Genomic DNA, 6594 nt, shown 5'->3' with positions numbered 1-6594 from the left:
GTCATTACAACTGGAGTTAGTCTCTTGACCAAGGTACTGGTCATTACAACTGGAGTTGGTCTCTTGACCAAGGTACTGGCATTACAACTGGAGTTGGTCTCTTGACCAAGGTACTGGTCATTACAACTGGAGTTGGTCTCTTGACCAAGGTACTGGCATTACAACTGGAGTTGGTCCCTTAACCAAGGTACTGGTCATTACAACTGGAGTTGGTCTCTTGACCAAGGTACTGGTCATTACAACTGGAGTTGGTCTCTTGACCAAGGTACTGGTCATTACAACTGGAGTTGGTCTCTTGACCAAGGTACTGGTCATTACAACTGGAGTTGGTCTCTTGACCAATCTACTGGTCATTACAACTGGAGTTGGTCTCTTGACCAATGTACTGGTCATTACAACTGGAGTTGGTCTCTTGACCAAGGTACTGGTCATTACAACTGGAGTTGGTCTCTTGACCAATGTACTGGTCATTACAACTGGAGTTGGTCTCTTGACCAAGGTACTGGTCATTACAACTGGAGTTGGTCTCTTGACCAAGGTACTGGTCATTACAACTGGAGTTGGTCTCTTGACCAAGGTACTGGTCATTACAACTGGAGTTGGTCTCTTGACCAAGGTACTGACATTACAACTGGAGTTGGTCTCTTGACCAAGGTACTGGTCATTACAACTGGAGTTGGTCTCTTGACCAAGGTACTGGTCATTACAACTGGAGTTGGTCTCTTGACCAAGGTACTGGTCATTACAACTAGAGTTAGTCTCCTGACCAAGGTACTGGTCATTACAACTGGAGTTGGTCTCTTGACCAAGGTACTGGCATTACAACTGGAGTTGGTCCCTTGACCAAGGTACTGGTCATTACAACTGGAGTTGGTCCCTTGACCAAGGTACTGGTCATTACAACTGGAGTTGGTCTCTTGACCGAGGTACTGGTCATTACAACTGGAGTTGGTCTCTTGACCAAGGTACTGGTCATTACAACTGGAGTTAGTCTCCTGACCAAGGTACTGGTCATTACAACTGGAGTTGGTCTCTTGACCAAGGTACTGGTCATTACAACTGGAGTTGGTCTCTTGACCAAGGTACTGGTCATTACAACTGGAGTTAGTCTCTTGACCAAGGTACTGGTCATTACAACTGGAGTTGGTCTCTAGACCAAGGTACTGGCATTACAACTGGAGTTGGTCTCTTGACCAAGGTACTGACATTACAACTGGAGTTGGTCTCTTGACCAAGGTACTGACATTACAACTGGAGTTGGTCTCTTGACCAAGGTACTGGTCATTACAACTGGAGTTAGTCTCTTGACCAAGGTACTGGTCATTACAACTGGAGTTGGTATCTTGACCAAGGTACTGGTCATTACAACTGGAGTTGGTATCTTGACCAAGGTACTGGTCATTACAACTGGAGTTGGTCTCTTGACCAAGGTACTGGTCATTACAACTAGAGTTGGTCCCTTGACCAAGGTACTGGTCATTACAACTGGAGTTGGTCTCTTGACCAAGGTACTGGTCATTACAACTGGAGTTGGTCTCTTGACCAAGGTACTGGTCATTACAGCTGGAGTTGGTCTCTTGACCAAGGTACTGGTCATTACAACTGGAGTTGGTCTCTTGACTAAGGTACTGGTCATTACAACTGGAGTTGGTCTCTTGACCATGGTACTGGTCATTACAACTGGAGTTGGTCCCTTGACCAAGGTACTGGTCATTACAACTGGAGTTGGTCCCTTGACCAAGGTACTGGTCATTACAACTGGAGTTGGTCTCTTGACCAAGGTACTGGTCATTACAACTGGAGTTGGTCCCTTGACCAAGGTACTGGTCATTACAACTGGAGTTGGTCTCTTGACCAAGGTACTGGTCATTACAACTGGAGTTAGTCTCTTGACCAAGGTACTGGTCATTACAACTGGAGTTGGTCTCTTGACCAAGGTACTGGTCATTACAACTGGAGTTGGTCTCTTGACCAAGGTACTGGTCATTACAACTGGAGTTAGTCTCTTGACCAAGGTACTGTCATTACAACTGGAGTTGGTCTCTTGACCAAGGTACTGGCATTACAACTGGAGTTGGTCTCTTGACCAAGGTACTGGTCATTACAACTGGAGTTGGTCTCTTGACCAAGGTACTGGTCATTACAACTGGAGTTGGTCTCTTGACCAAGGTACTGGTCATTACAACTGGAGTTGGTCTCTTGACCAAGGTACTGACATTACAACTGGAGTTAGTCTCTTGACCAAGGTACTGGTCATTACAACTGGAGTTGGTCTCTTGACCAAGGTACTGGTCATTACAACTGGAGTTGGTCTCTTGACCAAGGTACTGGTCATTACAACTGGAGTTAGTCTCTTGACCAAGGTACTGGTCATTACAACTGGAGTTGGTCTCTTGACCAAGGTACTGGTCATTACAACTGGAGTTAGTCTCTTGACCAAGGTACTGTCATTACAGCTGGAGTTGGTCTCTTGACCAAGGTACTGGTCATTACAACTGGAGTTGGTCTCTTGACCAAGGTACTGGTCATTACAACTGGAGTTAGTCTCTTGACCAAGGTACTGTCATTACAACTGGAGTTGGTCTCTTGACCAAGGTACTGTCATTACAACTGGAGTTGGTCTCTTGACCAAGGTACTGGTCATTACAACTGGAGTTGGTCTCTTGACCAAGGTACTGGTCATTACAACTGGAGTTGGTCCCTTGACCAAGGTACTGGTCATTACAACTGGAGTTGGTCCCTTGACCAAGGTACTGGTCATTACAACTGGAGTTGGTCTCTTGACCAAGGTACTGGTCATTACAACTGGAGTTGGTCCCTTGACCAAGGTACTGGTCATTACAACTGGAGTTGGTCTCTTGACCAAGGTACTGGTCATTACAACTGGAGTTAGTCTCTTGACCAAGGTACTGGTCATTACAACTGGAGTTGGTCTCTTGACCAAGGTACTGGTCATTACAACTGGAGTTGGTCTCTTGACCAAGGTACTGGTCATTACAACTGGAGTTAGTCTCTTGACCAAGGTACTGGTCATTACAACTGGAGTTGGTCTCTTGACCAAGGTACTGGTCATTACAACTGGAGTTGGTCTCTTGACCAAGGTACTGGCATTACAACTGGAGTTGGTCTCTTGACCAAGGTACTGGTCATTACAACTGGAGTTGGTCTCTTGACCAAGGTACTGGTCATTACAACTGGAGTTGGTCTCTTGACCAAGGTACTGGTCATTACAACTGGAGTTAGTCTCTTGACCAAGGTACTGGTCATTACAACTGGAGTTGGTCTCTTGACCAAGGTACTGACATTACAACTGGAGTTGGTCTCTTGACCAAGGTACTGGTCATTACAACTGGAGTTGGTCTCTTGACCAAGGTACTGGTCATTACAACTGGAGTTGGTCTCTTGACCAAGGTACTGGTCATTACAACTGGAGTTGGTCTCTTGACCAAGGTACTGGTCATTACAACTGGAGTTAGTCTCTTGACCAAGGTACTGTCATTACAACTGGAGTTGGTCTCTTGACCGAGGTACTGGTCATTACAACTGGAGTTGGTCTCTTGACCAAGGTACTGGTCATTACAACTGGAGTTAGTCTCTTGACCAAGGTACTGGTCATTACAACTGGAGTTAGTCTCTTGACCAAGGTACTGTCATTACAGCTGGAGTTGGTCTCTTGACCAAGGTACTGGTCATTACAACTGGAGTTGGTCTCTTGACCAAGGTACTGGTCATTACAACTGGAGTTGGTCCCTTGACCAAGGTACTGGTCATTACAACTGGAGTTGGTCTCTTGACCAAGGTACTGGTCATTACAACTGGAGTTGGTCCCTTGACCAAGGTACTGGTCTCTGAGCGGATCTCGGCCTGTCTGTCCGACATCTCCGCCTGGATGACGACCAACCACCTCAAACTGAACCTAAGCAAAACAGAATTGCTCCACCTGCCGGCCAAATCCTCCCCCCTGACCGACCTCTCCATCACAGTCGAGAATGCAGCTGTGACCGCGTCGCCGACCGCCAAGAACCTTGGTGTTGTCCTCGACGACCAGTTGAACTTCTCTGCTCACATCGCAGCGACAACCAGAACCTGCAGATTCCTCCTGAGCAACGTCAGAAGGATACGCCCCTTCCTGACAAAAGAAGCCACCCAACTCCTCGTCCAATCAACAGTCATCTCCCGCCTCGACTACTGCAACGCACTGCTAGCTGGCCTCCCGGCCACTGCCACCAAGCCTCTTCAACTCATTCAAAATGCAGCGGCCCGCCTGATCTCAAACCTACCGAAGTCAGCCCATGTCACCCCACTTCTTAGGGACCTGCACTGGCTCCCCATTGCTGCACGTATCCGCTTCAAGGCCCTCGACCTAGCATACCGTGCGGCAAAGGGAACCGCTCCCGCCTACCTCCGGTCAATGGTCTCTAACTACACACCCTCAAGACCCCTACGCTCTGCGTCTTCTGGCCGCCTCAGATCTACTCCTATCCAAGCTCCCGGAGGGTCATCAAAGAGAAGCCGCCTATTCTCAGTCCTTGCCCCACAATGGTGGAATGAACTACCCATCCCAGTTAGGACAGCCGAATCCCGTCCAATCTTTCGCCGTCGACTAAAGACTCACTTCTTCAACCATTATCTGAAATGATAAAAAAAAAAAAAAAAAAAAAAAATCTAACCCCGACTAACCTTAATGTCATGCACTTGTCCTAATAAACTAACCTACACTGTAACACGCAACACTTTGATGAACATTGTTACTCAGCTGATAGAGTTATACCCTTCTTGCTGTCTTGTCGCACAGAACTTGTAAGTCGCTTTGGATAAAAGCGTCAGCTAAATGACTAAATGTAAATGTAAATGTACTGGTCATTACAACTGGAGTTAGTCTCTTGACCAAGGTACTGGTCATTACAACTGGAGTTAGTCTCTTGACCAAGGTACTGGTCATTACAACTGGAGTTAGTCTCTTGACCAAGGTACTGGTCATTACAACTGGAGTTGGTCTCTTGACCAAGGTACTGGTCATTACAACTGGAGTTAGTCTCTTGACCAAGGTACTGACATTACAACTGGAGTTGGTCTCTTGACCAAGGTACTGGTCATTACAACTGGAGTTGGTCCCTTGACCAAGGTACTGGCATTACAACTGGAGTTGGTCTCTTGACCAAGGTACTGGTCATTACAACTGGAGTTGGTCTCTTGACCAAGGTACTGGTCATTACAACTGGAGTTGGTCTCTTGACCAAGGTACTGACATTACAACTGGAGTTGGTCTCTTGACCAAGGTACTGGCATTACAACTGGAGTTGGTCTCTTGACCAAGGTACTGGCATTACAACTGGAGTTAGTCTCTTGACCAAGGTACTGGTCATTACAACTGGAGTTAGTCTCTTGACCAAGGTACTGGTCATTACAACTGGAGTTGGTCTCTTGACCAAGGTACTGGCATTACAACTGGAGTTAGTCTCTTGACCAAGGTACTGGTCATTACAACTGGAGTTAGTCTCTTGACCAAGGTACTGGTCATTACAACTGGAGTTGGTCTCTTGACTAAGGTACTGGTCATTACAACTGGAGTTGGTCTCTTGACCAAGGTACTGACATTACAACTGGAGTTGGTCTCTTGACCAAGGTACTGGTCTCTTGACCAAGGTACTGACATTACAACTGGAGTTAGTCTCTTGACCAAGGTACTGGTCATTACAACTGGAGTTAGTCTCTTGACCAAGGTACTGGTCATTACAACTGGAGTTGGTCTCTTGACCAAGGTACTGGTCATTACAACTGGAGTTAGTCTCTTGACCAAGGTACTGGTCATTACAACTGGAGTTGGTCTCTTGACCAAGGTACTGGTCATTACAACTGGAGTTAGTCTCTTGACCAAGGTACTGGTCATTACAACTGGAGTTGGTCTCTTGACCAAGGTACTGGTCATTACAACTGGAGTTGGTCTCTTGACTAAGGTACTGGTCATTACAACTGGAGTTGGTCTCTTGACTAAGGTACTGGTCATTACAACTGGAGTTGGTCTCTTGTGAAGTACAACTTAACTTAACTGTGACCCTGCCTCTGTCTCTCTGTGTCTCTGTGTCTCTGTCTCTCTGTGTCTCTGTGTCTCTCTGTGTCTCTCTGTCTCTGTGTCTCTCTGTCTCTCTGTCTCTCTGTGTCTCTCTGTCTCTCTGTGTCTCTCTGTCTCTGTGTCTCTCTGTCTCTCTGTCTCTCTGTGTCTCTCTGTCTCTCTTTGTATCTGTCTCTCTGTGTATCTGTCTCTCTGTGTCTCTGTCTCTCTCTGTCTCTCTGTCTCTCTGTCTCTCTGTGTCTCTGTCTCTCTGTGTCTCTGTCTCTGTGTCTCTCTGTGTCCCTGTCTCTGTGTCTCTCTGTCTCTCTGTCTCTCTGTGTCTCTCTGTCTCTGTGTCTCTCTGTCTCTCTGTCTCTCTGTGTCTCTCTGTCTCTCTTTGTATCTGTCTCTCTGTGTATCTGTCTCTCTGTGTCTCTGTCTCTCTCTGTCTCTCTGTCTCTCTGTCTCTCTGTCTCTCTGTATCTGTCTCTCTGTATCTCTCTGTCTCTCTGTGACCCTGTCTCTCTGACCCTGCCTCCGTC

At 46.8% G+C, this 6594-nt stretch overlaps 1 protein-coding gene across 1 annotated transcript in view; it reads right to left on the bottom strand.

The window, feature by feature from the left end:
* The window catches only part of hip1r (huntingtin interacting protein 1 related), a 64881-nt gene that overhangs the window by 35238 nt on the left and 23049 nt on the right, over positions 1–6594 (bottom strand). The window lies entirely within an intron of this gene.

This window comes from Notolepis coatsorum (genome assembly GCF_963971535.1).
Source record: "Notolepis coatsorum genome assembly, chromosome: 11".
Taxonomy (NCBI): domain Eukaryota; kingdom Metazoa; phylum Chordata; class Actinopteri; order Aulopiformes; family Paralepididae; genus Notolepis; species Notolepis coatsorum.
Note: the sequence above shows the minus strand (reverse complement) of the source record. Positions and strands in the feature narration are given on the sequence as shown.